Raw genomic sequence first — 15,350 nt, forward strand, 5'->3', positions numbered from 1 at the left:
CACCAAGAAAAAATGCAGATGATAAACAGGTATTCATTGGACAAATATATTATACTAGAATTGACAAGTGAGTACATTTTCACGCAATTTGGGTGCATAGATCCTGAGAAATCAGTACCCAGAATAACCGTCTCTGGCCGTAATAACGACCTTGATATGCCTGGGCATTGAGTCAAACATAGCTTGGATGGCGTGTACAGGTACAGCTGCCCATGCAGCTTCAACACGATACCACAGTTCATCAAGAGTAGTGAGTGGCGTATTGTGACGAGACAGTTCCTCGGCCACCATTGACCAGACGTTTTCAATTGGGGAGAGATCTGGAGAATGTGCTGGCCAGGGCAGCAGTCGAACATTTTCCGTATCCAGAAAGGGCCGTACAGGACCTGCAGCATGCAGTCGTGTATTATCCTGCTGAAATGTAGGGTTTCGCAGGGATCGAATGAAGGGTTGAGCCACGGGTCGTAACACATCTGAAATGTAACGTCCACTATTGAAAGTGCCGTCAATGCGAACAAGAGGTGACCGAAAGGTGTAACCAATGGCACCCCATACCATCACGCTGGGTGATACGCCAGTATGGCGATGACGAATGCACGCTTCCAATGTGCTTTCACCGCGATGCCGCGAAACACGGTTGCGACCATCATGATGCTGTAAACAGAACCTGGATTCATCCGAAAAAATGACGTTTTGCCATACGTGCACCCAGGTTCGTCGTTGAGGACACCATTGCAGGCGCTCCTGTCTGTGATGCAACGTCAAGGGTAACTGCAGCCATGGTCTCCGAGCTGATAGTCCATGCTGCTGCAAACGTCGTCGAACTGTTCGTGCAGATGGTTGTTGTCTTACAAACGTCCCCATCTGTTGACTCAGGAATCGAGATGTGGCTGCACGATCCGTTACAGCCATACGGATAAGATGCCTGTCATCTTGACTGCTAGTGATACGAGGCCGTTGGGATCCAGCAAGACGTTCCCTATTACCCTCCTGAACCCACCGATTCCATATTCTGCTAACAGTCATTGGATCAGGACCAACACGAGCAGGAATGTCGCGATACGATAAACCGCAATTGCGATAGGCTATAATCCGACCTTTATCAAAGTCGGAAACGTGATGGGACGCAAATCTCCTCCTTACACGAGGCATCATAACAAGGTTTCGCCAGGCAACGCCGGTCAACTGCTGTTCCTGTATGAGAAATCGGTTGAACACTTTCCTCATGTCAGCAAAATGGCTCTGAGCACTATGGGACTTAACTTCTGAGGTCATCATCCCCTTAGAACTTAGAACTACTTAAACCTAAATAACCTAAGGACATCACACACATCCATGCCCGAGGCAGGATTCGAACCTGTGACCGTAGCGGTCACGCGGTTCGAGACTGTAGCGCCTAGAATCGCTCGGCTACCCCGGCCGGCTCATGTCAGCACGCTGTAGGTGTCGCCACCGGCGCCAACCTTGTGTGAATGCTCTGAAGAGCTAACCATTTGCATATCGCAGCATCTTCCTGTCGGTGAAATTTCGCGTCTGTAGCACGTCATCTTCGTGGTGTAGCAATTTTAATGGCCAATAGCGTAGTTCTAAGTTCTAGGGCACTGATGACCTCAGAAGTTTAGTGATATTGTCCGTGTGTCTGCGTAGGATTACTCATTGACAAGGTCCCTCAGGAGACAGAAAGTGGACGAAAATTATCGAAGGGTAACGGTTTGTAAGGGCAGAAGGGGAAAAGTGCCTAGGCAAGCGCCAAGGGAAAAAAACCTCTGCGACAGTAGTGCGGGCAGTAAGGGCAGTAGCGGCTTGCTAGCTGCTACAGTGCGTGCATAGTGAGGCTATATTGGTGCGAGGTATCGTGCATCGTTAGCTTTGCCGCGGCGTGTGCTCGTTGTAGATGGGTCAGTCCATGCGCTTCAGCTGGGCTCCTGTGAATTCTCCTGGGCCTGCTGCAGCGGCTTAGTGGGCGATCGGCCACAGATCAGCCTACAGTGTAGGGTGTGTGTGTGTGTGGCTAGTTTGCGTGTTGTGTACAGTACGGCTTCCCTGCGATTGCATGTTTTTCGGCGAGTCGAGCATCTGGGGTTGCCAGTAGTAGCTGTGTTGCAGAGTGTAGGGTGTGTGTGTGTGGCTAGTTTGCGTGTTGTGTACAGTACGGCTTCCCTGCGATTGCATGTTTTTCGGCGAGTCGAGCATCTGGGGTTGCCAGTAGTAGCTGTGTTGCAGAGTGTAGGGTGTGTGTGTGTGGCTAGTTTGCGTGTTGTGTACAGTATGGCTTCCCTGCGATTGCATGTTTTTCGGCGAGTCGAGCATCTGGGGTTGCCAGTAGTAGCTGTGTTGCAGAGTGTAGGGTGTGTGTGTGTGGCTAGTTTGCGTGTTGTGTACAGTACGGCTTCCCTGCGATTGCATGTTTTTCGGCGAGTCGAGCATCTGGGGTTGCCAGTAGTAGCTGTGTTGCAGAGTGTAGGGTGTGTGTGTGTGGCTAGTTTGCGTGTTGTGTACAGTACGGCTTCCCTGCGATTGCATGTTTTTCGGCGAGTCGAGCATCTGGGGTTGCCAGTAGTAGCTGTGTTGCAGAGTGTAGGGTGTGTGTGTGTGGCTAGTTTGCGTGTTGTGTACAGTACGGCTTCCCTGCGATTGCATGTTTTTCGGCGAGTCGAACATCTGGGGTTGCCAGTAGTAGCTGTGTTGCAGAGTGTAGGGTGTGTGTGTGTGGCTAGTTTGCGTGTTGTGTACAGTACGGCTTCCCTGCGATTGCATGTTTTTCGGCGAGTCGAGCATCTGGGGTTGCCAGTAGTAGCTGTGTTGCAGAGTGTAGGGTGTGTGTGTGTGGCTAGTTTGCGTGTTGTGTACAGTACGGCTTCCCTGCGATTGCATGTTTTTCGGCGAGTCGAGCATCTGGGGTTGCCAGTAGTAGCTGTGTTGCAGAGTGTAGTGTGTGTGTGTGTGTGGCTAGTTTGCGTGTTGTGTACAGTATGGCTTCCCTGCGATTGCATGTTTTTCGGCGAGTCGAGCATCTGGGGTTGCCAGTAGTAGCTGTGTTGCAGAGTGTAGGGTGTGTGTGTGTGGCTAGTTTGCGTGTTGTGTACAGTACGGCTTCCCTGCGATTGCATGTTTTTCGGCGAGTCGAGCATCTGGGGTTGCCAGTAGTAGCTGTGTTGCAGAGTGTAGGGTGTGTGTGTGTGGCTAGTTTGCGTGTTGTGTACAGTACGGCTTCCCTGCGATTGCATGTTTTTCGGCGAGTCGAGCATCTGGGGTTGCCAGTAGTAGCTGTGTTGCAGAGTGTAGGGTGTGTGTGTGTGGCTAGTTTGCGTGTTGTGTACAGTACGGCTTCCCTGCGATTGCATGTTTTTCGGCGAGTCGAGCATCTGGGGTTGCCAGTAGTAGCTGTGTTGCAGAGTGTAGGGTGTGTGTGTGTGGCTAGTTTGCGTGTTGTGTACAGTACGGCTTCCCTGCGATTGCATGTTTTTCGGCGAGTCGAGCATCTGGGGTTGCCAGTAGTAGCTGTGTTGCAGAGTGTAGGGTGTGTGTGTGTGTGGCTAGTTTGCGTGTTGTGTACAGTACGGCTTCCCTGCGATTGCATGTTTTTCGGCGAGTCGAGCATCTGGGGTTGCCAGTAGTAGCTGTGTTGCGGAGTGTAGGGTGTGTGTGTGTGGCTAGTTTGCGTGTTGTGTACAGTACGGCTTCCCTGCGATTGCATGTTTTTCGGCGAGTCGAGCATCTGGGGTTGCCAGTAGTAGCTGTGTTGCAGAGTGTAGGGTGTGTGTGTGTGGCTAGTTTGCGTGTTGTGTACAGTACGGCTTCCCTGCGATTGCATGTTTTTCGTTGAGTCGAGCATCTGGGGTTGCCAGTAGTAGCTGTGTTGCAGAGTGTAGGGTGTGTGTGTGTGGCTAGTTTGCGTGTTGTGTACAGTACGGCTTCCCTGCGATTGCATGTTTTTCGGCGAGTCGAGCATCTGGGGTTGCCAGTAGTAGCTGTGTTGCAGTGTGTAGGGTGTGTGTGTGTGCCTAGTTTGCGTGTTGTGTACAGTACGGCTTCCCTGCGATTGCATGTTTTTCGGCGAGTCGAGCATCTGGGGTTGCCAGTAGTAGCTGTGTTGCAGAGTGTAGGGTGTGTGTGTGTGGCTAGTTTGCGTGTTGTGTACAGTACGGCTTCCCTGCGATTGCATGTTTTCCGGCGAGTCGAGCATCTGGGGTTGCCAGTAGTAGCTGTGTTGCAGGGGCTCGCCCGTACTGTTGTGTTAGCGTGCTATGGGCCATAGATATTTAGTTCCTTGCTAATACTGTCTTTGGTCTATTATGTTTCCATCTATGGTTGTGGTTGTAGTTCCCCAGAGAAAGAATAAAGGGGTTACGCGAGTGTCTCGTGTTTCTGTACAGTCGTGTGGAGAGTGTTTGGTTTGTTGGTTTGTGGGACTGAAGGAACCAGACTACAAGGGCCATCGGTCCAGAGTTTTTGGAATACCTGCAAGAGGATATCTAGTCGATATGCCAGGTGAAGATCCGCGGTGAGCGAGTAACGCGGAACATTGCTTATGGTTCTGAGTACTTTGTTCTGTATGAGCTGCAGACGGCGCAGGCGTGCGGGCGCAGCGTATCCCCAGACGGGAGCAGCATACGTCATTAGAGGTCTAATAAGTATGGTGTACATGGACCTGGACACCCTCCTTTATTTATTATTTATTTATTTACATGTCAAGTTCCGTAGGACCAAATTGAGGAGCAAATCTCCAAGGTCATGGAACGTGTCAGTACATGAACTTACAACATAAAAGTAATAACAGATAAAAATAAATGTTCATGAACCTGAAAGAAAATCAGTCCTTAAGTTTAAGCAAATGCCATCAGCAATACAATGAGAATCAGCTTAATTTTTCAGGGAACTCCACGACAGAAGAGAAGGAATGACCCATGAGGAAACTTTCAGTTTCGATTTGAAAGCGCGTGGATTACTGCTAAGATTTTTGAATTCGAGTGGCAGCTTATTGAAAATGGATGCAGCAGTATACTGCACACCTTTTTGCACCAGAGTTAAGGAAGTCCGATCCAAATGGAGGTTTGATTTCCGCCGAGTATTAACCGAGTGAAAGCTGCTTATTGTTGGAAATAAACTAATATTGGTAACAAGAAACGACAATAAGGAATATACATATTGAGAGGCCAATGTCAAAATACCCAGACTCGTGAACAGAGGTCGACAAGAGGTTCGTGAACTCACACCACTTACTGCCCGAACCGCCCGTTTCTGAGCCAAAAATATCCTTCTAGAATGGGATGAGTTACCCCAAAACATAATACCATACGACATAAATGAATGAAAATAAGCCAAGTAGACTAATTTACGTGTCGACGTATCACTCATTTTCGATACCGTTAGAATAGTGAAAATGGCAGTGTTAAGTCTTTGAACAAGATCCTGAACGTGGGCTTTCCACGACAGCTTACTCTCTATCTGAACACCTAGGAATTTGAACTGTTCAGTTTTACTAATCATATGCCCGTTCTGTGAGATTAAAACGTCAGGTTTTGTTGAATTGTGTGTTAGAAACTGTAAAAACTGAGTCTTACTGTGATTTAACGTTAGTTTATTTTCTACAAGCCATGAACTGAGGTCATGTACTGCACTACTTGAAACCGAGTCAATGTTACACACAACATCCTTTACTACCAAGCTAGTGTCATCAGCAAACAGAAATGTTTTAGAGTTACCCATAATACTAGAGGGCATATCATTTATATAATAAGGAATAGTAGCGACCCCAACACTGATCCCTGCTCCCCCCCCCCCCCCCACTTGACAGTACCCCACTCAGATCCCACATCACAGCCGTTATCAACATTGTGAATAATGACCTTTTGCTGCCTGTTGCTAAAGTAAGAGGTGAACCAATTGTGAGCTACTCCCCTTATTCCGTAATGGTCCAACTTCTGGAGCAATATTGTGTGATCAACATAGTCAAATGACTTTGTTAAATCAAAAAATACGCCAAGCATTCGAAACTTTTTGTTTAGCCCATCCAGTACCTCACAGAGAAAAGAATATAGCATTTTCAGTTGTCAAACGACTTCTAAAGCCGAACTGTACATTTGATAGCAAATCGTGTGATATAAAATGATCAATTAACCTTACATACACAGCCTTTTCGATAACTTTTGCAAACACTGATGGCTTAGAAATAGGTCTAAAATTATCTACATTATCCCTTTCTCCCTTTTTATAAAGCGGTTTTACTACTGAGTACTTTAATCGGTCAGGAAACTGACCATTCCTAAAGGAAAAATTACAAATATGGCTAAATACAGGGCTAACATGTGCAGGACAGTACTTTAATATTCTACTAGACACTCCATCATAACCATGAGAGTCCTTAGTCTTCAGTGATTTAATTATTGACTCAGTCTCCCTCTTGTCTGTATCACAGAGGACTATTTCAGACGTCAATCTCGGAAAGGCATTTGCTAAGAAATTTATATGATTTCCTGTAGAAACTAAATTTTTATTTAATTCACCAGCAATGCTCAGAAAATGGTTGTTAAATACTGTACATATATCTGATTTATCAGTAACAGAAATATTATTACTGCGAACTGACTTCATAACATCAACCTCGCGCTGCGGACCAGACACTTCCTTCACAACTGACCATATGGCTTTAATTTTATCCTGTGAATTAGCTATTCTATTTGCATTCCACATACTTTTGTAATGGGCTACTATAGCTTGATTGTGACTACTTATAACATTTTGATATAATTCCCGCTTTGTTCTACATGATATCCTTATCCCACTAGTCAGCCAACCGGGCTGTCCATTACTGCTAGTACCCCGTTTAGAATGTTCTTATGGAAAGCAACTCTCAAAGAGCATGAGAAATGTGTTATGGAAAGCGTTGTATTTATCATCTATATTATCGGCACTATAAACATCTTGCCACTCTTGCTCCTTGAGAAGTTTTGAAAAACTCTCTATTGCTGTTGGATTAACTTTCCTACGTAGTTTGTAATTAAATACATTGGTTTGAGTACAAAAACCTTTTAGTGTTAAAATTTGTGCATCATGGTCTGAAAGGCCATTCACCCTTTTACTTACAGAATGCCCATCTAGTAATGAAGATTGAATAAAAATATTCTCTATGACTGTGCTACTGTTCCCCTGCACCCTAGTTGGAAAAAACACAGTTTGCATCAGATCGTATGAATTTAGGAGATCTACCAACATTCTTTTTCTTGCACAGTCATTTACAAAATTAATATTGAAGTCACCAATTATAACTGCTTTCTGGTACTACCTACAAAGTGAATCAAGAACCCTTTCTAGCTTAAGCAAAAATGCTCTGAAGTCTGAGTTAGGGGACCTATAAACAACAGCAATTAGAAGTTTAGTTTCACTAAATTCAACTAATGCTGCACAACTTTCAAATATCTGTTCAGTGCAGTGTCGTGACACGTCTATGTACTCAAATGAAATACTGTTTTTTACGTACAGAGCCACTCCCCCACCCCGCAAGAAACTCCTCGAGAAACAGCCAGCTAATCTGTAGCCTGGTAAAGGAAGCCTCTGGATTATCAAATTATTTAAGTGGTGCTCTGATATACCAATAACTTCAGAGTTAACATCTATTAGCAGTTCACTAACTTTATCTCTAATACCTCTTATATTTTGATGAAATATGCTAATTCCTTCTCTACTTGGAAACATTACATCCTCTGGAGGTGAGCCCTAAGTTAGAGGCACTTCCTTTAAGCAGGTATACCTATCAGCTGACGTCTAAAAAAAGTGCAGCTCTAACACCAACTACTACAGGAATTTATCTATGAGTGATACCACTACCACCACCACCACCCACTACACTGTCACCTACAAGCTTAGCCAGCCTCCCCTTCCCATACCTATTGAGGTGCAGGCCATGCCTAGTGAAACCCCATCTACTGATAGACCCAACTGGCACCACTGAGATGTGATCCATGCCCTCCGCCATCAGTGCCCTCCCCAGCCCCACATTAACGCGCCTAACAGGCGCATTAAGGAGAGGCCGATCATGACGCTGAAACAGTTGCACGAAATGCACATTAGTGCCACCAGTTTGAGTAGCTATCTTAACCAAGGTTTTTTTTTCCCGTCCCTATCGAGACTGTTCCCTGCTCCACCCACTATCACTACCTGATCCTCTTTCGAAAAATTCTTATATAACTCCCCTATGTTTTCAGTCACCTGAGCCAACCCTGCAATAAGCTTCACAATGCTGGTGACCTGGTACTTACTCCCCAACACTTTCTGCAACTGCTGGCCCACACCTATACCGTGGGAACTACCTAGCAGCAGAACCTTCTTTCTGCTAGACTTTGCAACTAACCTAGGCCTCCTAATTGCTGAGGACTGCTGCAAGTTACCTACATCTACGGCTACACGAGGCTCCACTCATCTCTGACAGTTGGTCGTATCTATTGCATGTATGCAAAGTAAAACTGTCTGAATACCTCCTCTTCCTAGCTGCCTTCTTGCCAACTGCCAGTTCCCATTCCCCACCACCCTTCACCCTCCTCAACCTATCTAGTCCCTCCCTTGGGCATTGTTAACTGCACCTGAAGGGCACAGATCTTACGCTCCTGCTCCTCTATTAACTTGTTTCTACTATAGATTCTACATTCCCAGGAGATGATCTCCCTAAAATGACCACTGGCTTCCCCACTGCATTCCCCCCAATGAAAATACTTTGAACAAATCCCACACCGTAATCCACTACTCACAGACCTACGACAGAGCCCACACTTTTCACTCATGGTAAAATTTTACAGTTACTGAAAAAAACTATACGTCTACGTTACCAAAGTTCAGTTACACCAGTAGAACTATTTAAGAACTAACAATAATGGTCTAGAAATTCAGTGTGCTACGCCTGTTAAGCATATGATAGAGTTATTTGAACCTCGCGTTTGCTTTTTTGGTCATGTGTGGCATGTGGTCCCCCCAGAGTAGTTTTCGGTCCAGCCAGACACCGAGGTATCTGACCTTCTCATGGAAACGTATTGGGCGTGCATGTAGTGTTACTGGGTTGCAGTGTTGATGTTTGCGCACTAGTTTCGGTCTTCTAGTGAACAGAACGGCTTCGCACTTGTCGACGTTTACTCTAAGATGCCATTTCTCCAACCAAGCCTCTGCCTCTCTGAGTGCAGTCTGTAGCCGTAATTTAGTGTTAGACGGATTCCAGTCTTGCGCAAGGATGGCAGTGTCATCCGCGTAGATTGCCACCACGCGTGTAGCTGGAAGGTCATTAATATAGAGGTTAAACAGTATGGACCCTAAGATGCTTCCTTGTGGTACTCCGCCGGCCGCTGGTGGCCGAGCGGTTCTAGGCGCTTCAGTCTGGAAACGCGCGACCGCTATGGTCGCAGGTTCGAATCCTGCCTCGGGCATGGATGTGTGTGATGTCCTTAGGTTAGCTTGGTTTAAGTAGTTCTAAGTTCTAGGGGACTGATGACCTGAGATGTTAAGTCCCATAGTGCTCAGAGCCATTTTTTTTTTTTTTTGTGGTACTCCAGCCTGAATACCATGTCGTGTTGATTGTTTGCCCTGCACGTTAGTGATGAAACTCCTGTTCGTGCGATATGAGTGTATGAGAAGTACGAGCCCGTCGGGGAACCCTGCATTGCTGAGTTTGCGTATGAGGACTTTGTGCCAAAGACGGTCGAAGACCTTTCGATGTTGTCCGCAGCTCGTGGTCTTGCGGTAGCGTTCTCGCTTCCTAAGCCCGGGTTCTCGGGTTCGATTCCCGGGGGGGTCAGGGATTTTCTCTGCCCCGTGATGACTGGGTGTTGTGTGCTCTCCTTAGGTTAGTTAGGTTTAAGTAGTTCTAAGTTCTAGGGGACTATTGACCATACAGATGCTAAGTCCCATAGTGCTCAGAGCCATTTGAACCATTTTGAGCCTTTCGATGTCCAGGAACACTGCCCTGTTCCACCAGGAACACTGCCCTGTTCCTTTGTTTGTGTTGTATCAGTGTGTAATGTATCCAAGGACGAGGAGGAGTTGTGTTGTCGAGTGGTGATTCCTGAAGCCCAATTGCTCCGGCCTCAGGGTGTCGTTTGTAATACAGTGCCTAGCGAGTCGTTTTAGTTTTACCTTCTCAACGGTCTTGTTGAGAGCGCTCAGAAGACTGATGGGTCCGTAATTTTGTGGGAGGGAGTGGTCTTTCCCGGGCTTCCTGAACATCAGGACCTTCGCCGTCGCCGGCCGCTGTAGCCGGTTCTAGGCGCTTCAGTCTGGAACCGCGTGACCGCTACGGTCGCAGGTTCGAATCCTGTCTCGGGCATGGATGTGTGTGATGTCCTTAGGTTAGTTAGGTTTAAGTAGTTCTAAGGTCTAGGGGACTGATGACATTAGAAGTTAAGTCCCATAGTGCTCAGAGCCATTTGAACCTTCGCCGTCTCCCAAAAGTGTGTGTGTGTGTTTGGGGGGGGGGGGGGGGAAGTGTTGGTATTTAAGGATGGCATTCGTGATGTGTGTAAGGTATTCTACTGCTTCATCCGTGAACTCCTGGAGGACACGGTTTTGAATGCCATCGTGACCAGAGGCCTTTCTAGCTGTGGTACGCATGATGGCCCATTTGACTTCAGCTGTGCTAGCCTGTCGTAAGTCGTTGCATGATGGTTGGGCCAAGATGCATGAATGCTGGAAATTAAGTACACCCGCCGCTGGAGCTACAGAGAGGGGATGCTTGCATCTCATTGGCAGAGGCGTAATCGTTCGTGGCAGCGCCCTTGTGTCCCAGAGGCGGCTGTAGGAACCGCGACGGCGTAACTAGCGGCGTGCGTGTTAGAAAGTGCGGCCGACCGGAAAGCGGCCGATACCACAGAGCGCTGGAGCTCTGTTCAGTTTAGGCGATTTCTGCTGACTTGCAACACCGCTGATACTAAAATACAGATGAATCACCTTTAGAGTGCTGTGAAAATTAAACTGGAGCAACAGCCCTGTAATCGTTTTTTTAAACGAATGTTTGAAAACAGAGTCAGCGTTTCTGATTTTGCTATGTTATCCCCAATATCAGTCCCTTCAGTCCTTACCCCTATGGTCCCTTAAATACGACCAGAATTTCTTTGCATTTTGTAAGAAATTCTTTGACAATACTGTGCTACGGTAATCGTTGAAAGCTTCATGCAATTCCCCTTGCTACCCAAACGCGTTTCATTCAGCATATCTCTACAGCCCTACACTTTGTTTTATAAATTTTATGCAGAAGTACGTGTTTCTTTAGAAGTTGTACAAAAAGGTGGTATCTTATTACAAAACTGTGTACACCGAGTTGCATTACAGTAGCTGACGAAGGTGCATTGCAAACTGGCGCTGAAATTATATGTATTCCTGAAGGCCGATAACGAATTGGGAGATGCATTCTTATCGGATATTTCAAATGCCAATGAAATAGCTGAAGCGTGCTGTGCAGAAAATGGAATATCCAATAACTACAGAACCTGGGCTTTCAATTGTACCCTGAAGACGTTTTACGATCTAACTGACCTTTGCTGAGATTCTTTTGGTGAGGGAAGCTATAATCCAACTTTCCGTAATAAATATCACGAGGAGAGATCTGGCTGCCATCGAGACGATGGCTTTACGTACATCAAATCCAAAAGCTTGAACCTAACCAGAGCTGTTTAGCGACAATGACCGAGCTATAGACTCAAATGATCACGTAAGGAATGGAACTTGCGAATCCGGTGCTGCAGTAATACGAATATTTTGAATCGTTACTATGCATCTGGGAGTGTGACAATGACATATATTCTATTACGTGTGCAAGGGAGAATATAAAGAACAGTGTAGCCTACATTTGGCGAGACTTGGATCTTTGTATAACGGCCGCTTCATGGGAGAGGAAGTTGGACCGAGGCCGTTAACTTCAAAAATTATTCATTGGTTCCTGTGGGAGGAGCGTGAGTGCAAGACCAATTATAAAACATTTTCCAATGCTTGGTGATGTGATACAGCAACAAATGCTAACAGTATGAAAGAGAAAACAGTGCTGGTTGCAAAACTGGATTTTTTATTTCAGTTAGCGTCTTTTCTGACCATTCGTAATCCGAAGGGTGATTTAGTGTGTTCTGTATTCTTTTTAGTTGTAGACTGTGCCTTTCAGCCATAATCATAGGCATAAAATCTATAGGCATCAGGGTTAGTGACATTGGTGGCCAAAGAAGTGGCCATCTCTGCCTGTCTGTATTCCGGGGAATGTTAGATGCTGTGACACAACAAACCTAAGCAACTATGTGCCTATCACATTACATCACACTTTTAAAGAGAAGCGCCATGAACGTGTCGGCTTTTTCTGCAGTGGTAAATCGCAGCATCCACTCACGACCTGTTATTAGGACTGTCACGAGACCAGATAACACAGATGGCACGGAAATGCTTTATCATCCCAGTTCCAGCACCAGCCGGTTTGGCGCTCGGGGAGGGGCGGTCAGATGTGATGAGCCTACACAGGTGGTCGCGAGTAACCAATCCTGGACCGGAGTGTAACAGTTACTTTTTTATTCAATCAGAAAACTTACAGGACGGTGGCCTTATCGAGTCTGAGACCAATGGTAAATTCAAGTAGAGTGTAATTAATTCCGTTTTAACTATAAACTGTTTAAGGCTTCAGGACACCTTTTCATTATTCTCTTTCTTTGTAACTGAGAAACGGCAAGAGTTGGGAGTTCGATAGGGCACGTATCACAGGGCTGGAAACTTAATTAATGCTATACGTGTACCTTGGAATAAAGTCTTTCAGCCAGTGCTGTCTATATCTTCGAAGGGACATCTTCTAATAAGAAATACCAGGAGGCCAGCTTGAAAAGTTTATGTATGTTAACTTAAGTGCAGCTACAAATCAAAAATGATAGTTCATACATAAACACATAGCAACCGCATTATAAAAGAGATATGGCATGAGCTATCGGGTTATTCACATGTCTTAGTCAACTTTCTTAGCCAACTTCGTACAGCTGCCTTGCTACTGCAACTTCTCTATTTTGTATTGTCCCCTTCATGTCTTGATATATACGTCATTTTCTATGGTCAATATTGTGTTCTTTCGTTTATCTTCAAACCCATAACGTGTCTATATCTATAAATCACTTGCTGTGATGGGCAACTACGTTTATAATGAACATTTTTGTTGATGAATACTTCAACAGCAGCGTCAAAAGATTTATTTAACATGACTAGTTTTGTGATATGATGACCACATCTTCAAGTAACAAAGCGTTGGCCTGACAATATATGGTGTCCTTAAGACTCAATCAGGGTAAATCATTGAGTCACATGTCTTCCAACACGAAATTGTAGTCACATAATACTGAACAGTCTCAATTAAAAAAAAAAAAAAAACAGCGAAACACGTAGGCTCGATATACGCGAGAAGCCTTCTCAGGCAGCGGCCAGCTACGCTGGTGTCAGCATAGACAGAATAAACGAGCCCCATCCTAGGAAGACTTCCTAGCTGGTTCTTGGAACTGTTGAAGAATACTTTCTCGAGAGACCTTTGCGTCTATGCCCAAGTTTTTACCAGTTCCGTTTCTTCAGCGCATCTGTGACAGTCTCCCACCGTCAAACTAACCTGTGACCATTCGTGTTGTCCCACTCTTTTTTCTCTTGTTAGACCTATGTGGAATGACACCCATACACTTGACAAATATTCTAAAATGGGTCGCACGAGTGATCTGTTGGAAATCTGCTGTAAAGACGAATTATATGTGCGAAATACTCACCTTCGTGGCCGATGTCGCTAACATAAGCTGATGAGGAGGCGCTCTACTCGCGGGTAAGCTGGTTCGAATCTCGATGGGGGAAAAATTTCCACTGCTCGTATTTGGCCGACAAGGTGAGGAGAGGTGGTGTCGAGAAGTTCCTGATCACCAGACTCTGCACCAGTGTCCTGTTTCAAAAACCAAACCTCTCTCTACAGTGTCTCATGAAGTGACGGCATGTGATCGTGACCCGTCCGTAATATGGGTACGCTAAGTTTGTCGGCCCCGCTAGTGATATTCGCTGGGAACAGTCAATGTACCGGCACCGGGTTTCACCCTCTCCCTTCTCTCATCTGCATCGTCATACAACACAAAAATTTCAACTGACACTATGAATCCTGGAGGGCTGTCCATAAATCCGTAAGAGTACGAGGGGATGGTGGTCTCTTCTGAACAGCACCTTTCAAGGCGTCCCAGACGTGCTCAATAACGTTCATGTCTGGGGAATTTGATGCCCATTGGAAGTGTTTAAACTCAGAAAGCGTTTCTCGAGCCACTCTGTAGATATTCTGGACCTGTGGGGTGTCGCACTGTCCTGCTGGAACTGTCAGAGTCCGTCGGAATGCACAATAGACATGAATGGATTCATGTGATCACACATGATGCTTATGTACGTGTTACCTGTCAGAGTCGTATCTAGACATATCAAGGATTCCATATCACCCCAACTACACACGCCCCACACCATTACAAAGCCTCCACCAGCTTCAACAGCCCCTGCTGAGAAGCAGGGTCCGTGGATTGATAAGGTTGTCTCCGTACCCGTACACATACATCCGCTCGACACAATTTGAAACGAGACTCGTCCTCTCAGAAAACATGTTTCCAGTCATCAACATTACAATGTTGGCGTCGACGGGCCCAGGCGAGCCACAAAGCTTTGTGTCGTGCAGTCATCAAGGATACACGAGTGGGCCTTCTGATCCGAAAGCCCATATCGATGATGTTTAGTTGAATGGCTCGCACGCTGACACTTGTTGATGGCCCAGTATTGAACTCGTAGCACTTTTAAATCTTATTAAGATTGTCCAAACGACGTTTCGTTATAGGTAACTTGATCATCTGTGGAATGTCTGAGTTTGCTCACAATAGCGTATGTAAGGTAATTGACATAGGACATAAACAGCAAGGATCTAAACACACTTTCCTGAGGGAAATCAAGATGCAAAGTCTTCACTATCGAGAAGGGCAAAGGTCTTTAGTTGGAATCTCGTTCCGGCACGTAGTTTTAATCTGGCAGCACATTACGCTGCTGAATGAAAATTTCATTTTGTATACCTCATTATGATTTCTCTACTTTTTCTAAGACGCTACAACAAATAGAAGTCAAGGGTGCGGTACGTTAGATTTGGGCGTCACTTCTTCTGCCCTTCTTGCAGACGGATGTGGGCCGTCCTTCTTTCCATTTACTGGCACGGTTTTTCGTTCGAGGAATCTACGGTGGATTGTGGTTAAAATGGGGACTAACCAAACCGAAAATTTGAGTACAGAATCAGGTAGGGATTCCACCGGCCCCGTTGTTTTGTCCAAATTTAGCGATTTCAGATATTTTTCAGCACCGCTGAT

This window comes from Schistocerca cancellata, chromosome 8 (genome assembly GCF_023864275.1).
Source record: "Schistocerca cancellata isolate TAMUIC-IGC-003103 chromosome 8, iqSchCanc2.1, whole genome shotgun sequence".
NCBI lineage: Eukaryota > Metazoa > Arthropoda > Insecta > Orthoptera > Acrididae > Schistocerca > Schistocerca cancellata.